Genomic DNA, 17,509 nt, shown 5'->3' with positions numbered 1-17,509 from the left:
GAAAGAATTTTCTTTCAGTAGCTGAGGGCAGGATTGTGGGGGGCTTGGATTGCTTCCCTTAAGAGGAGTCATATTGATTCAAGATGGCTAAGAAGCTGAGGCCATGGTCTTCAACCCGCCCTACAGAGTATAACTTTTAAAGAGTAAAAAATACACAATACTACATTATCACATATCATTATCATAACCATTGTACTTTTTCTTTTCTAATGCTGAAATAATTAGCTCTTCTCCATAGCCATTTCTTAATCCTTTAGAGAGATCAATATTGCACCATATTTGTAAGAAAAGAAAGTCAACAATTGAGCTCTCTATACAGTTGGTATGTGGATTTCCATTTTCGTGGTGTGTTGGTGATTGCGTGTGTGTGTGTTTGAGGAGGAGAGTGTGTGGATATGGGTATATTTTCATAATGGTCTCAGTTCATATTTTTACATCCTTTTAAGATTTTAGAGTAAGTAAAGCACAAGATAAAAATTAAAAATAATGTTTAAATGACACTTTAACTAAATTTGTTCTCAGTTCACAAATGCTGAGACATTGTTAGGAAAGGATCACATTCAACCTTTCTAAAGAAATGAACCCAGCTTTGCTATCACTACTTTTCACACTGGTTCCACGTGGGTGGTCTTTTATTTCATAGGGCATATTAATCTCCTGTTATACGTGACAGCCACTACTGTGTGTCATCCCAATACAGGACAATAAAGTGACTCCAGAGTTTCCTTCTAAACTTAGTGAACAGGCTTCTCTTACTGTGACAAATGTTTATGGATTCTTCTAATTACACGTCTGGTTTAAAACTAAGATACCAAGAGAATACAATTCTCTTTTGTAAAGTTCCCAAGGTTTTGCTATAATAATCAATTACCATAATGAGTTTTTTTAAAGCTTCCATTCATCATTTTCTTAAAATATATAAACTACTAGGATAAAGATAAATAGCCATAGCCAGTGTACCCTGAAGCACTCTACCAAAGGTTTCCTTTAAATCAAAATCAACTGGAAAACATGTTGGGTTTTATTTCAAAGTCAATCCTGCTTAGGTAAAAAAAAGAATTATGTAAAACGAAAAAGGAGTAAAAGAAAATCCATGACAAGTTGGCTTCATAAGAGGACACTAGGCAATGCATCATTACCACAATCATCCCTGTAGTTCAAATGCGTTTGTTAAATGGGTCCTCTAACCAGCTCTTGTACTGTTGAAACTAGAAACTAATTCTCTACATGGGCCTTTCCTCACCTATTAACCTATTATCTCCTTCTGTTCTTAGAAAAACAGCACCCAAACTAGGAGTCATTTGACATGTCTTTATCTAAGCCAGAGTTTCTCAACCTTGGTACTATTGCTATTCTGGGAGGTACAATTGTTCTTTGTTTTGTGGGAAGCTATTTTGTGCAGTATAAGATGTTTAGCAACATCTCTGGCCACCATCCACCAGATACCAGTAGGAGACACCTCCCTCCCCTGAACTGTGACAACCGAAACTCTCTCCAGACACTGACAAGTGCCATTGGGGGAGCAAAGACCCCCTCCCCACCATTTGAGAACAACTGCTCTAGTCTTTCCATAAGCATTCATTGTGAGAGAATTCAATAGAATATTCTGGTAGCATAAAAATGGTATAAAATTGAGAAAACTAGGGCAAAGAAGAGAAAGGTGATTAAGCTCGTTGGAGTTTACAAGAAATGAAATTGCGTAAGATTTCGGTGATGATGGAGGAAATAACCAAGAAGGCATGAAAGGTTTCCTGTGTCATTTAGCCACAGTTGTCCCTTTTTAAATTACTGTTCCTTAAATGTGGACTTTCTATAAGATACAGTCTTCAAACTCTCTGTTCTTTCCCCATCTACGCTCTCCCTTGGTTTTCTTACATTTCAGTTCTTTCTCATCACCTCTAGGAAGATGTTTCAGCCTTCATGTCTCTTCCTAACTTAAGATCTGAATTCAGAATAGCAATTTACACTTACACGCTCTATATCCTCTGTGAGACTGCAATTTCTGCTCAAGTTGCTATTCTTCCAGGTTTGGGGCTCTCAAACTTGTGTTCATAGCCATAGAAACAGAAGGATTTTTAAGCAAAATTTTCAAGAAAAATTGTATTGCTTACCCCTGGCCTTAGAGCTTGTTTTCATGTTGTTATATCCTACATCCTACCCAATAAGACGGAATAGGTAGTACACAAAGATTTGAGATAAAAAGCATTTGCATTCAGTCCTAGCTCTGCCATGTTGTAGCAGTACTACATGGGGCAAATCACATTTCTGAGCTCGAATTTCCTGCTGTGTAAAATGAAGCTTCCTCAGAAGTTCCTTATGCAGCTCAAGTAAGATACTATGTGCAGGGCGAGGGGGCAGGAATCTTCCAAAAATATGTCTGACATTTAATAAGAAGTTAATCAAATGTATTGTTTTCCTTTCCATTGTTGCCTCTGCTGCTACCCTGCAAAAGGTTCCTGATTATATCACTCTGGTCTATACTTTCTTCCCAACTTGTCTTCCACCCATCAATCCTGTGCCACTTCTCACGATCTCCTACTAACAGTATATGGAATGTTTCGCACACTCTTCTGTAGCACTGGCACGCATAGCTTTCCTCCTTTTCTCTCCTCTGCTCTTGCCCTTACTCTCCCTACCTTTAACCTCGTTCTTGCTTTTATTACTTATTGTTGTTTTAATGTGCATTCCTTTAGTTACTAGATATATTAATCATGTATTAATATCTTCATTAGCCATTTGTATTTATTCATTTGTGAATTGTCAATGATCTGTAATCATTTTTTCTATTTCTGTGTTCTTATTTTTCTCATTGGCTTATAAAAATTCTTGATAAATTAAAAATATTAATCCTTGTCTATACACGTTGAAAACATTTTTTTTCAGTTTGTAAATGGTTTCCAAAGAAATGGGGAAAGTAACAAAATGAAAGATAGATAAACTTTACCATATTAAAGTTTTTAAAATTACCCTATTTTACCAGTATTCAAAAGATAAATTTCCTCGTATTAAAAATATATATATGTGGATACATGGAAGAAGTGAAAAGAACTGTAACATATATTAAATGATAATTCATAGCAATAAGATTGTTTATTTTATATTTCTTTTCATACATTTTAATTGCTCCAAAATTTCAATTAATTTGTAATGCCTTTGTAATCAGAACAAACTAAACAAATATGATTTTAATTGTTTTGTAAAGACAAGTAAGCAAAATTACCTGCAGCTGCAGTTTTTTCTTCGTTGAAATTCAGCAAGTTCTCTATATACTGGATACACTTAATAACTATTTCACGATAGTGATGGTAATTTTAAAGTGATCTCTTTACAATATTATTTTTAATATTTGGGGGCCCTCAATTTATAGGATGGAAAAACACTCTGACCACACACGTCCTCAGCAAGAGTTTGATTCAAAAAATACGAGGCTGAGAACTAGAAGAATTAGTTTGAATTCTGCCTTCATCATGTATTAAAAGCATTTCCTTAGACAAGCCACCAAGATTTTATAGTTCAGTCTTCCCTGTGTAATTAAAGTATCTCCATCTCTTCCTTACCTTTTGGATATGATGGACTCAAGAGAAAAAGGAGAAAGGATTAGAAGGTACTGCCAGGTAGTCTTACATGTTTTATATTAATGTTTATTTGCCTGCAAAACTTTTGTTTTCAAATGAAGTGTGAGATATAATGTCAAATCATCATACATAAGATGATACTCCCTTAAAATATCGTATGTGATTACTAACATGAACAACTGTTATCCCTATACTATCATTATTTATTGACTTCTTGACTCTGAAAATTTCTCATTCATTTTTCCTCCCCCACACATTTCCAAAGAAATATTTTAGACATCCCTATGTAGAAGCTGGAGTTTCAAACAATAACATCTGAGTTGTTCCTAAAAATAAATATGTACCATCCCAACTGACCTTTAAACTGAAGACATCACCTGTATATCTGAAGGAAAGTAAGAGTCATCTTAAAAGATGGGTATAAACTACCAGAACTACAGTCAACCCCCTCTAACTAGTATCTTTGGCATATCATAGACCTTACAAGACATAATTTTTAGATAAATGATACTTGATTTGGTACTTATTTATGGGGGGAAAATGACTGAGTTGCCTCAAAATAAAATATATCCTATGACAATGACTTATACAGAACATTGAGTTTATGGAAAAAGCAGTGGTCCAGAGAACTAACTTCTTCATTTATGTCAAGGATTTAAAAAATGCTACATTTAATTTTAATATCGTGATGAGCAGTATTCCCCCTGCCTATAAGCCTCATTACACTACACCATGTACAGTATTTGCCTTATTTAACAATTTTTATCAATCATTTAAAAATGGGCGATGCACTCAAAAAGAAAAAAGTGAAGACGTGCAATGTACAGCTTTTTAGATCTACAAAAATTTGCACTTAATTGTCAAGAATAATGAAAAATAAAAACAAAAAGTTTTTTTTTTCTGGTAAATCCTGGGCCCATGATTTGATTCATTCAAAAACCAAAGACAATGACTGTTGTCTGTTAATTGCATAAGTAGCTGTAATTCCTATTCACCATAAAAATTTTTCTCTGCTTTTCTTCTTAATAATTGTTTACCTTTTATCTACCTAATTGGATTCATCAAATATATCACCTTCCTGTCACTTTTAGATTCTCCCTTATAATTGCTGCAAGTATTTTATGCTCCCCATTTTTCCATGGTGTGGAGCAGTGTTAATCAAGGATCCCTTTCTAAAGTTTTCTTAAAACGTGAATGTGCAAAGCATGTAAACAAACACGGCAATGATATGGAAAGTTCCACCACCCCAAATAATTTCTGGAACAATTAAGGAGAGAAGGAAAAAATTGTGAATCAAAACATTTTGCTTAAATGGAATTCTTCATTTTTCAAAGTATTACTTGTTTCTTTTATTTCACTGTCATATTTTAATTCTTCTCTTTCAGATGTTCATGTTTGAATTTTATTGATATTTACCTCACCCTTGTCCTTATTCATATCATTCATAGCATCTTCTGTTTTAAATTTTTGCTTCATAAATTTTTACTTGTACTTTTATATTATATATTGTTTCAAAATTATTTTTAAAACACTGACCTCATATTAGATGATATTAGGTGAATAAAACCCCCTGACGCTGTCTCTTATTTTGGTCAAATATTTTAACTTCTTTGGGTCTTAGCACTGCTGCCGTAAAATAAGAATATCTTGGGCTAAGTATTAAAATAAGAATTGCCTATGAAAATGAGAATCTATTTTGTTAAACAGATAGTTATTACATCTCTTTTCAGTAGAAAATTTGATTTTGTGATTAATGGAATATTCAAACAATATCTGTTTTTCTTTTTAATTCATGTTTAACATCTCCCTCCACTAGAATATAAGCTAGTTAAAAGAACAGGAGCTTTGTTTCACTCACAGTTAAACTCACAGCCTTAGAAAAGTGTTTACAGTATAAGGTAGAAGCACAGAAAGAATATACATAATTAAATAACAAACATTATTCACATTTCTAAAATATCTTAGCAACTCTCACCAGTTGAAAGAACTTTTCTTGTTTTCATTAAAATATATTAAGAATTGCTTCACTTATGTTTAGGAATTCAGGAAAAAAGAATCCCACCATAAGTCAACTTTCTCAGAGATTCTTAAAAGGATAGCTTTTATTTTTTAAAGAATAATTATTCAAATTCATGGATCTTATTCTCCCACACTGAAGAGCTATTGGAAAGTAAAATAATTTACATGGGTAAGTCATAAAAAGCCATATTAGAGTCCTCTGGGATAATTTTCAAATTGGTGAACAGTGTTTTAACCGTATAATTCTCATTGACCATAATGGGATACTCTTTCAAAACATACGTCCAAGTGTTCTGTCATTGACACTTGTAAGTAAGAAAATGGTACACTTTCTTTCCAGACATATAAACATTATCACGCTTATATTAGCATAATTATGAATTTTTTGTACCATTAAATCTGAGTTTTCATTATGCTATCACTAGCTTCTTGATAGCATAAAGATCTGATTTTCAATGGATGTTGTTAGGACATTTTCTTTTTTTTAACCATATTTGAATGTGACAAGACAGTATTGTTCTGGTAGGAAAAATTTTATTTTTATATATACATTTGCATTAGAAATCTTCCACTAAGATATTTATGTCCTTCTGAATACAGCCTTCTAATGTAAAACTCCAGTTTGGGAAAAATATGGCAGTGTGGTGACTTTTTGTTACAAAACAAATATAGTCTCAGCACCTCAATGGCCTACTGTAAATATACGATTTTTAATAAAACAAGAATAAACATTTAAACATTTCTTTGCCAAGATATATTAGTTACGAGCTGCAATATGCCTGTAGCCTTCAATTTCTTCTAACTATAAGGTGTTCACTGTGCCAGATTATATGATTACTTCACAGTATGGGCAAATGTTCACCAGAAACCATAAGGTGGTTTCTAATAAAGTCAGCTATTACATAATACAAAAAGCTATTACATAGTAATTCATTTCAACAGTTCCAAAATAGAAAATAATTGCAAAAAAATTGAATAGGCTAAATACATTAGTCTCTCTGAAATTTTTTTTTTGCTCGAGGTTAAGCAACACTCACAAAGCGTTTTATTATCATAGGATCTTAGCAGTAGAAAGATTATCAATGACTTCATAGTCCAACTTTTCCTTTTCCTCCATTTGCAGATGAGCCAATCCAAAGAGAATGATTACAGTACATTCTCCCTAATTAAAACAAGTCTATTAATCTGTGAATCTAAAACCATCATTTTTACTTTTTAAATCTATTTTTAAAGGTTATTTGTACACAAAGTTTACAGTTTGTGGGTAAGTGTAGACCTCACCCACTGCTCCCACCCCCCCCAAGTGTTTATAAAATGATTAAGTAATAGTCTCCCTGAGTTTTATATTCATAGAGACTGTTCATTTGTTTTTGAGCAAGTGTTATAAAAGATTTCTGCATAGTGGAGAGTCTATTTACAGAGACAATATTTAAGACACCCATGTCATAGTCACAGCTCAGGCAGAGACACAGGAAACTGCCTTTGCAATCAGCTCTGAGCACGATAAGACAGATGCCCTTTTATTATTAGTAATCTATTGGGGGCATTTTATCCGCTTGGGTCTTTTTTTTTTTTTTTAACATCTTTATTGGAGTATAATTGCTTTACGATGGTGTGTTAGTTTCTGCTTTACAACAAAGTAACTCAGCTACACATACACATATATCCCCATATCTCCTCCCTCTTGATCTGCGTGGGTCTTAATAGTTCGCTCAGAGAACTGCTAGCTAGAATCTGGAACTTCTGTGGCTAAGAGGCAGTAGAACACAATAAATCATATCAACAACTCTCCGCGGTGACTGAGGGAAACAAATATGTGTGTGTATGTGGGAGGGCGGGGGTTAAGACAAAGGGTTTAAACAGACTGAGGGGCCACGGAGGGGCGTGGGCGGTGGGGCGAGAAGGGAACAGGAGAGGCTTGTCTGTCACTGCAAGAGGCAGTCACTAGAGGGACCCCAAGAGTCCAAATAAAAGTTGAAGGGATGAGTGAAGTAGAATAGTGAACACATTTCTGAAACTTCACTCCCACCCCCAACACACACACACACAGAAAGACTGTGTGGGTTGGAATAGATCACCTGAACCTGAATTAAGGTCATTCTTGTATGTTCTTTTTACATTTTGTGTGAATGCTTGACTGGCTAATGGATGGACTGTTTCATTTTGGACCGTACTATCACTTCTTTCCATGATGAACAGAACTGGAGTTAAGTGCTTGAGGAAAGAACATTATAAGTTATAAGGAAGAGGACCAGTGGAACACAGTTGGTCCAAGAGGAAGCGGAGATCTAGAATGGACTTATTTTAAAGAAATTCTTTTAACTATATTTGGTGAAGAGTTTTATCCACTTTGGTGTTGAAAACTCGTAATAGCATCCCACCCTAAATAATTTAACTTGTTTTATATGCTTATAGTAATTGTATAATGGGTGGTGTATAGTTATTTCTTGGTGTAGTTCAATAAATCATTTATAAGGAATATTTTTATTATTTTCATGAAGTGTATGAGGGCCTATATTATATAGTATATCTTATATATAATACATGTATATATTATCTACAACTGTCCTATATTATTATAGAAATGCCCTCAACTCATAGAATGGGATGAAGCAAATAGCAACTTTGTGTAATAAAAATTTATCAATGGTTATCTTTTTTCTAAAAGTGATACTTATTATATAAGCAGACTAAAAGTATCATTAATGTTGACCAATTTAGAGCAATTATCTGTCTGGACAAATTAACTCAGCATTAAAGGGTTAATCTATAAAGCCTCATGGGAGGATAAAAATATTACCAGGTAGAGTCAACTGTTAGAAGTTCCCTAACACACTTTCCTTTCTCTCCCGGTATTCTATTTCTTGGGTTGTTCCACGGAGAGACAATGATGCATAATAGTTAATGGCATAGGTTATAGAGTATGTTCATGGGTTAAAATCCTGCTTCCACTCCTCATTAGTTGTGTGACTGAGCAAGTTCCTTAACCTCTCCAAGCCTAGTGAAATAAGGGTAATAATTGTAGTTACCTCCTCCATGTAGGCTGCTTACCCCAGTGGGCAGCACGTAGTAAATGCTCCTTAAGGGTCATTATTATTATTATCATACTACTGTTATGACTACTTTGACCCATGTGTGGATATTTGATATAGTGTTCCCCCATCCCTCTTTATTTACATCCTTAGATTCTCAACCTTGAATTGCTTTGGTGACCTAATTTAGTTCTTACATTCCTGACCTTGCTTCTTTTTATCTTTTGCTTTGTAAGAAAATGATATTTATTTGGCCAAACTCAGACTGACTACCCAACCTTGACTTCTGATATTTGATGATTTACCTTGGTACTCCTCATCCTATATTACACTCTGACTTTGATTAATTCTGCTATATTAAACAGACAGAAGAATTCCAAGTCCTTTTGGGTCATACCACTGGCTGGATACAAATACGTTTTATTACATTTTTCATAATTTATATAATAATAGCAACAATACTATATTCTGCCACAGGCCTGGCAGGTAATCTCCAGATAAAAGGTCTCAATGGAGACATTTTTGACACGGCTGTGCCATCAGCTATGATTAGCTCACCCTGAAGAATAATCCCCAAATAGGTCATCAGTTGTCACTAGATTCCTTCATCAGAGATTATATCCTCAACCCAGCATGCCACCTAGCAAATGCTTAACTTGGAAGCAGAAGACAAAAGGAATGCAATGGCAGAAGACAAAAAAATGAATGTAGTGAGCCCATGCAAATCCATCACTGCTATTGGGAAAGATTTCTCAAAATGATTTCCACAACAATAGCATCTATTCATCTCTGTCTCGAGACCATCCTTTTGTTTGTGGTTCTAGCCACTGTTTGTATAACCTGCGTATAGAGTCATTACTTTGTAAGAATTCTGCACCATGAGTATTTGGACAAGCATTCACAAGAGCTTTTATACCACCACTTTGTTTTATGAACCTCACAAACTTTCTACTCCAAAGGTGCATGAGTTCTGTGTTTAGTTATGCTTGCTTCCCAGGACCTCAAATCTCTGCAATTACTGCTAGAATGTGTGCTCTGTGTCACAGGTTGATTCTCCAGAATTTGAGATTGAGATGGGGTACAGGGTGCTTATTAGGCATCAACACCCACAGAAGGGTTGAAGAGAAAGTAGGATTGGGCAGGGGAGAAGTTGAAGTATATCAAAGGCTACCAAGCCTTGGTCAACCCTGGTATATATGTCCCACCAAGCTGGAAAGGCCTAACCTTTATACTTCTGCCTTTATCAGTCATTGGATGTGGACTACCGCGGGAAAGGTAAACCTTGACCCTGATAGCTGGAGGCTGCCTAAAGACAGCATTCCTAGCATTTGGGTGACAACTGCTTTCTTAAGGATCTAGGCAGTGAATCTCCTTGCCCACCACAGTGTATTTCATATATATTGGATTTCAGACAACCGACCAATTGTAATTTGATACCTGATACCTAGAACAGGGCATTGTGGATAACATGCTGTATCCAATTGCGTCTGCCTTCTCATCCCCTCTCTGTACCACTACCACCTCTCCACCCCTTCACCTCACCACCACACTTCCAGGGGAGCTAGAGAGAAGGCTCTGTGCTAATTATCTTGCAAAATTCCTTTATGCAGATGAGAAAGGATGCTGTAAAGTTCAAAGTCATATACTTAGTACAAGGATAGAGCCTGAAACCTGTTGATCCAAGGTCTGGTCTGTAAAACCCATATATTAACCACTGAGCTATATTGACTCCCCATGAAGTCATTCAAACACCACATCCATAAAAATCAGTATTTTAATCTGGCATGTTTATATATTGACACCACACTTTTCAAATCAGTCTCTCAAAAGACATGCTCTATTTTCTAATTTTACTTTTCACTTCCCTGGTTACTCAGCAGAGATTTCCATAGTATATTGTCACATTCATTTTAAAAAAGATATCAGAAGTATATTGCTGGTTAAAAAAATTTATTTTGGATTGTAAGCAATATTTTGCTGGTAAAAGATGGTATACGTTTCTTAATACTTCAGGTAAATTTGCCCATCTTAAGCACTGTGTTGACTGTACTAAAAAGTCTGTGATCTTTCATATCAATTTCTTGACTGCATAGTCCTGGAGAGCAGTCTTCAAAATATATCTTTCTGTGAATTGAAATTCTCCCAATGTAGGTCCATCGTGTAAACCCTTTCTTTCATTCAGATCTTCCTTTTACACATAGCCACCTTCAGTTTTTTTTAGCTGGGTGTATCACAAAGAAGAAATATAAAGCCAAGTTATGAAACACCTGTTGCCCTGTCTTTCCCCAGTCTGAACTTCTATGATAGGATCACAGATATGTTCATCTGAAGTGTACCTATGCCCCAGTGGAGATTCTAGCTACAGCTATGGAAGAACTGCTCTACATTTTCTATAAATGGCAAGCCACACACAAGCTTGCAGTAGAAAAAGCAAGAAGGTTTTTGGCCTTTTCTCCCATTTAAGTAGGAAGAGGTGATTTAGAGAGCAGAAGCCATAGAGGAATTTTTGTAGCAATTAAGGTCTATTTTGTTAAGGAATGATCATAATGTGTTCAACTGTAGAACCCTTTGACACATCTTTTGGCAAAGGGACACATGCACATTTATACATACAAACATGCAAAATGATCTACTTGTCAATTCCCAAGGTTAAGTACTGTTTCTCTGTACTAATGCTTCATGGTATGGGATTAGAACCATTCAGCGCTGCAAGCCGGAAGATCCTGAGACACTAGTTGTTCACTCATTTTATAATTTACAGTGTACAGTGACATGCAAACGGATAAAAAAAAGCCTTTGCCGTTGTTTTCTTGGTAGTGAAGAACTTTCACATCCAAACAGTTAAGAATTCATCAGCTACCTGTTATCTCCTGTTTCTTCATTGTTTCGTATCACTGTCATTAAGCCACTTACTAGCCAAGTTCTTTTTAGTGTAAATTTAACACCTTAATCCACCCAATTTTGATTCCTACAGATGATTATTTCTCAAAATACTGTTGAGTGGCATATTCCCTTTCTGCTTTTCGAGTATTCATGGGAATTTCCAGAAAATAAGACAAACACTCTTAGTACAATTACAGTAAAATGTTTAATTAATAGGACACACCACATTAAACCTATGTAATTTTTTTCCTTTGTGTTGCACCTTTGATCTGAGATTTCCTTCTGGTAGCCATGCTACATAGAACTCTCTTGGATGTGCTAACCATTTTCCTCTCTATTTCTCCCATCAGATCTTATGTTCATTACAACATTCTCTCTTTCTTCCCTTTCTTCACAGGATGTCCTCAGTCTTGGAGGGTCACACAAGTAGTTGTCCAAGGCACGGGAATAGAGTTCTCTGCCACAGTGACCAATCCTCTTCATACTTGAGTTGTGATGTACTCTAGCTATTGATTTTTGAGAATCTATCAATTTTCCAGTTGTCGGGACAGACCAAATCACTGAGCTGGATTATTAAAATTGTAGACATGTAGCCCCCACCTCCAAACACATTGAATTGGAATCTCTAGAGATGGAGTCTGGGAATCTACTTTGTAACAAAGTCCTGTAGTGACCCGTGGGCGTATGAAAATTTGAGAACCATTGAATCATCGGAGGATGTTTAACCTCTTTTCAGTCTCTGACTCAATATCAAAGAACTCTTGATAATGTAAGAACCCTGGGGACATCCGGTCAATGATGGTGCTGTCAGTAGCTCTTTTGAAGAATGTCTCTGCTCTTAACATTTAATAGTGAAGATAAGATAGAAAAAAGAAAAAAAACAGCAACACAAAGCCAGGCTGAAAAGCAAAGCAAACATCGCCTTGGATCAGAAAAGGAAGATAAATTCAAATTGGAAAGTGTGGCTGAATGTAAATGAGTTTGGGGCTCCTGAACCAGAAGCTAGAAGTAGGGGTAGGGGCTCAGTTCCCGTGTTCCCACCCTACTGCTTGAAGCTGGGGATGCCCAGGGCTCTCAGCTCATGAAGAAGGCTAGAATCCAGGCTATCCAAATGATGGTTTTATGCAAATTATGGGCTTAGGGAGGCAGAAAGATAAACAACTGTCTTGTGACCAAGAACTAAGCCAAGAGAAAGAAAAAGAAAACCCAAAACTAAATCCAACCAAACCAAACAAACCAAAAAACTCCTTCACAAAATGCCCCTGAAAACCCAAATTCCAAAACAAATCAAGAAACCTCATGCAAAGGAAGACAGCCAACCCAACCAACAATGAACAAATTCAACAATTAAAACATGAGTTCACTTCAGGTAAAAAATAATGTAAAGGGCCAATGTGACTGAAAAATGGAAGTAAATGGAATATGTTTATGATGCTAATGCCATGGTCCTGGAAAGGGAAATAATCTCTCCCTTTCCCCTCCCATTGCATATATCCTCCATGTCCTCAGTGACTTCTCAGGGCTCATCTCTCTGTATAACTGTTCTAGTAAATCACTTCAACAGAATTCAGAATATTATCCAAGATATGAAAAGGAGAGCATTACTTCATTTTTATAAATAGGCTGAGATGAAAATAACACCTGAAGCTAAAGCTTAATTCTAAGTTTCAAAGAAAAACATCAGAAGTTCTATTTGCTTGTTGGCTTAGTCATTAGTCTCATTTCTTTCTCTTCTCTAAGACTAAGCTTACATCTTTAATTACATCGTGGTGTATAGTGCCCTAAAGTGTTCTGTCCATCATTTGTCTGCAGGTGTGGAATAACAGTTTAAAACAAGGGTACCCTAAGCTTTCTCACTGCAGAGCCCACATTCTGCATATTGGGCCACCTCCTTTGGAAGTATAAAAGATACAGGAGTATTTTGATTCCCAATGTGTCATAGTCTACTAAATAGGGTCTAAGAGCAAGTCATGTTTTAAACTGATTGCACAAGATGTGACCAGGAGAAAAACTGGCTGAGGAGCCTTAGCCATTCAGAAGGCAGCAACATGAATTATCTACCCATAAGTGTTGTCTTTTCATGTGAGACATAATAACATCGTTTCAGAAAATGGTTTTCATGACCTCTTACTTGTAAGATATCCAAGAATTATCTTCATGAAGGCATTGACAAGAAGATAGATATGGTGACCTGGTCTTGATTCTCACATTAAACATGATAAAAACAAGTGACACAGGATGGGATACATAACAAAATATTTTAGAGTTGCCTAATTTTTAATGAAGACAAATAACAAAATTTAAAAAAAATTTTAGGCTTAATCAGTTTTTATCTCAGTTTCAAATTCCACCACAAAATCTTCATCTCTGTGATCATTTTAAATTCAATACCTACATTGCATATAAACATATATTGCATATATTGCTTAGCTCTCAAGCTTGAGAAGATTGTAGACAAATACTTTATCATGATTCATCATTCCAAGTCATGTGGGAAGGGTGAAAAATATTGTAGGCAACCAAAGATGTCCAAGAGCAGATTGTAGAAAGAAATTAATAATCTTTTACTTTCTTTCTTTCTTTTCTTTTATTCTTTGCTTCCTTTCTTCCCCCTTTTTTTCTTTTTGCCATTTGTTATTTAAATATTCACTGAGCAATTCATTCAAACATTCAATTTTTTACTCTATACTGTGTGTGCTGATAATATAAAGATAGAAAGGGACAATTTAACCTTGGTGTTGCTTTCAAGAGGATTACACAAAGCACTGTTTGAAAACAGGGGATGCAATAGATTACGCCTGGAGTAATAAGGAAAGTCTAGTAGGGAATTTAAGGAATTACTTGAAGCCTAGAGGATTAGTACAAGTTTGCCATGCAGGGAAGTAGGGAGAGATTGTTCCAGCATAAAGAGAGAGGTAGTCTGCGAAAGGCACACAGGCATGAAAAAGCATGTGTTTTCAAGCAATTGCAAAGAATTCAGGTCTGTTCCTTAGTAATAATACTATCATGGTTAATTTTATGTGTCAACTTGGCTAGGCTATGAGGCTTAGTTTTTTGGTCAAACTCTAGCCTAGATGTTGTTGTAAAGATGTATAGGTGTGAATATCTTCATCCCTGATGTGCGTGGGCTTCACCCAATCAGTTGAGGTGAGGAGCAAAAACTGAGGTTCCCTGGAGAAGATGGAATGCTGGAAATTCTGCCTCGAGACACTCACGTAGTAATCCTGCCTGTATTCAGCCTTACAATCTACCTTGCTGATCTGCCCTACAAATTTCAGATTTTCCAGTCTCTACAATCCCATGAGTCAGTTCCTTAAAATCTCAATCTTAATCTCTGTCTCTCTCCCTCTCTCTCTCTCTCTCCTTCACTCCTACTGGTCTGTTCCTCTGGAAAATGATTGCTGCTGCAAATACTAATACAGAATACTCTCTGTGCTATGCACATTTTCATGCCTCATTCTATTTACTCATTACAGTTGTATAGGTGTGGTAGAGACAGACAGAAATTGAGACTTGCCTAAGGCCAGTCAGTTAGAGATGGAGCTGTGATTTATACCTGGTTTTGTGTGACTCCAGGGCCTTCACTTTTAATTACTACACTGCTTCTTTAGAATATAAGTTGTGGGGAACTAATAAATAATATTCAAAGAGGGGTAATACACTCAGTATGAGAAAGAGCAGTCTTCCTACAAAATGGAAGAGAGATTGGAGACCAAAGAAGCTTTTTAAAAATCATGAGTAAGTCTTGTTGATAAAACTGTACAAAGCCCAAATGGCCCCATCTGACATCCTTGTCATTTGACTGCCAAATGGCTTCTCTTCAGCATATCCAGTATGCTTATCTTCTCAAATCATTTGACCTGAATGGTGATTAAATCTAAATCTTCTTTCTTCTTCCTCAATTTCTTCATATTGAAAAATGATATAAAATAAAGGAGGCCATTCTTTTTAAAAAAATTTTTAAAACATTTGTTAAACAATATAAAAGAAAAATGTAAAAGCAGACACTAAGAACAATACAGTAGAAGAGAAAATGGGATATAGGAAATAAAATGAAAAGAACAAAGAAGGATTAAGAATTATTGATACATTCAGAAAAATAATTACAACCAGAGAACTAACAGATGAAATACTTAAAACAATAAAACAGGCTGAAATGGTATGAATGGACCACCAACGTGTGATTTTAGGCAGAGCTGATAAAAATATAAAAACCACCTAAGTTAAAAGGGGATAATAAATCAGTACCAACAGTTAAAAAGATAATAGGAAGTTTCAAGTGAAAGTAGATGTAATGTCTAGAAAATCTCCCCTACTTTTTTTTTTTTTTTTTAATTGAAGTATAGTTGATTTACAATGTTGTGTTAGTTTCAGGTGTAGAGCAAAGTAATTTAATCATTTATATATATATATATATATTTTTTTTTTTCTTTTTCAAAGTCTTTTCCCTTGTTGGTTATCTATTTTATATATAGTATTGTGTATCTGTTAATCCCAAACTCCTAATTTATCCCTCCTCACCCCTTTCCCCTTTGGTAACCATAAGTTTGTTTTCTAGGTCTATGGGTCTATTGCTGTTTTATATACAAGTTTATATGTATCATTTTTTTTTAGATTCTACATAGAAGTGATATCATATGATATTTGCCTTTCTCTGTCTGACTTACTTCACTTAGTATGATAATCTCTAGTTGTATCCATGTCACTGCAAATGGCATTATTTCATTCTTTTTTTATGGCTGAGTAATATTCCATTGTATTTTAAATATGTGTGTGTGTATATATATATATATATATATGTATGTGTATATATATATATACCACATCTTCTTTGTCCATTCATCTGTCAGTGAACATTTAGGTTGCTTCCATGTCTTGGCTATTGTCAACAGTGCTGCAATGAACATTGGGGTTGCATGTATCTTTTTGAATTATGGTTTTCTCTGAATATATGCCCAGGAGCAGGATTGCAGGATCATATGGTAGCTCTATTTTTAGTTTTTTAAGGAACTTCCATATTTTTCTCCATAGTGGCTGTACAAATTTACGTTCCCACCAGCAGTGTAGGAGGGTTCCTTTTTCTCCATACCCTTTCCAGCAATTATTACTTGTAGACTTTTTGATGATGGCTATTCTGACTGGTGTGAGGTGATACCTCATTGTAGTTTTGATTTGCATTTCCCTAGTAATTAGTGATGTTGAGCATCTTTTCATGTGTGTTTGTCCATCTGTATGTCTTCTGTGGAGAAATGTCTATTTAGATCTTTGGCCCGTTTTTTGATTGGGTTGTTTGTTTTTTGATATTGAGCTGCACCAGTTTGTATATTTTGGAGATTAATGCCTTGTCTGTCAGTCGTGTCATTTGCAAATATTTTCTCCCATTCTATAGGTTGTCTTTTCATTTTGTTTATGGTTTCTTTTGCTGTGCAAAAGCTTTGAAGTTTAAGTCCCATTTGTTTATTTTTGTTTTTATTTCCATTATTCTAGGAGATGGATATAAAAAGGTACTGCTAAAAAAAATTAAAAAATAAAAATAAAAAGATACTGCTAAGATTTATGTCAAAGAGTGTTCTGCTGTGTTTTCCTCTAGGAGTTTTCTAGTATCCGTTCTTACATTTAGGTCTTTAAGCCATTCTTCAGACATCAAAATGACTATGATTGGCTCAGTGCATGCATGCAAGTGTATGTGTGTGTTTTCAGTAGATATCAACATTAACAAGTAAATAATGACATGTAAAGCAATGAGTTCAGTTCTGCTGAAACATGTCAGTCACAGACCCTGTCCTTCAGGAAGTTATAATTTAGTAAAATACATTCAAGTATAATTATAATACAAGTAAAGTATAATTATAATACAAGTAAAGGACAATAAATGTCCAACAAAAGTTGGAGATAGTATTCTGTTATTAGGAAGAGAGTATCACATGTTCCATGTTAAAATATTAACAAGTGAAGAAGTAGACATGTTAGGTATAATGAAGACATAAGTTTTTTTTGCTC

The sequence above is a fragment of the Eubalaena glacialis genome, chromosome 8, assembly GCF_028564815.1.
Source record: "Eubalaena glacialis isolate mEubGla1 chromosome 8, mEubGla1.1.hap2.+ XY, whole genome shotgun sequence".
Lineage (NCBI taxonomy): Eukaryota > Metazoa > Chordata > Mammalia > Artiodactyla > Balaenidae > Eubalaena > Eubalaena glacialis.
The sequence above is the reverse complement of the archived record's forward strand: the minus strand, read 5'-3'. Positions refer to the sequence as shown.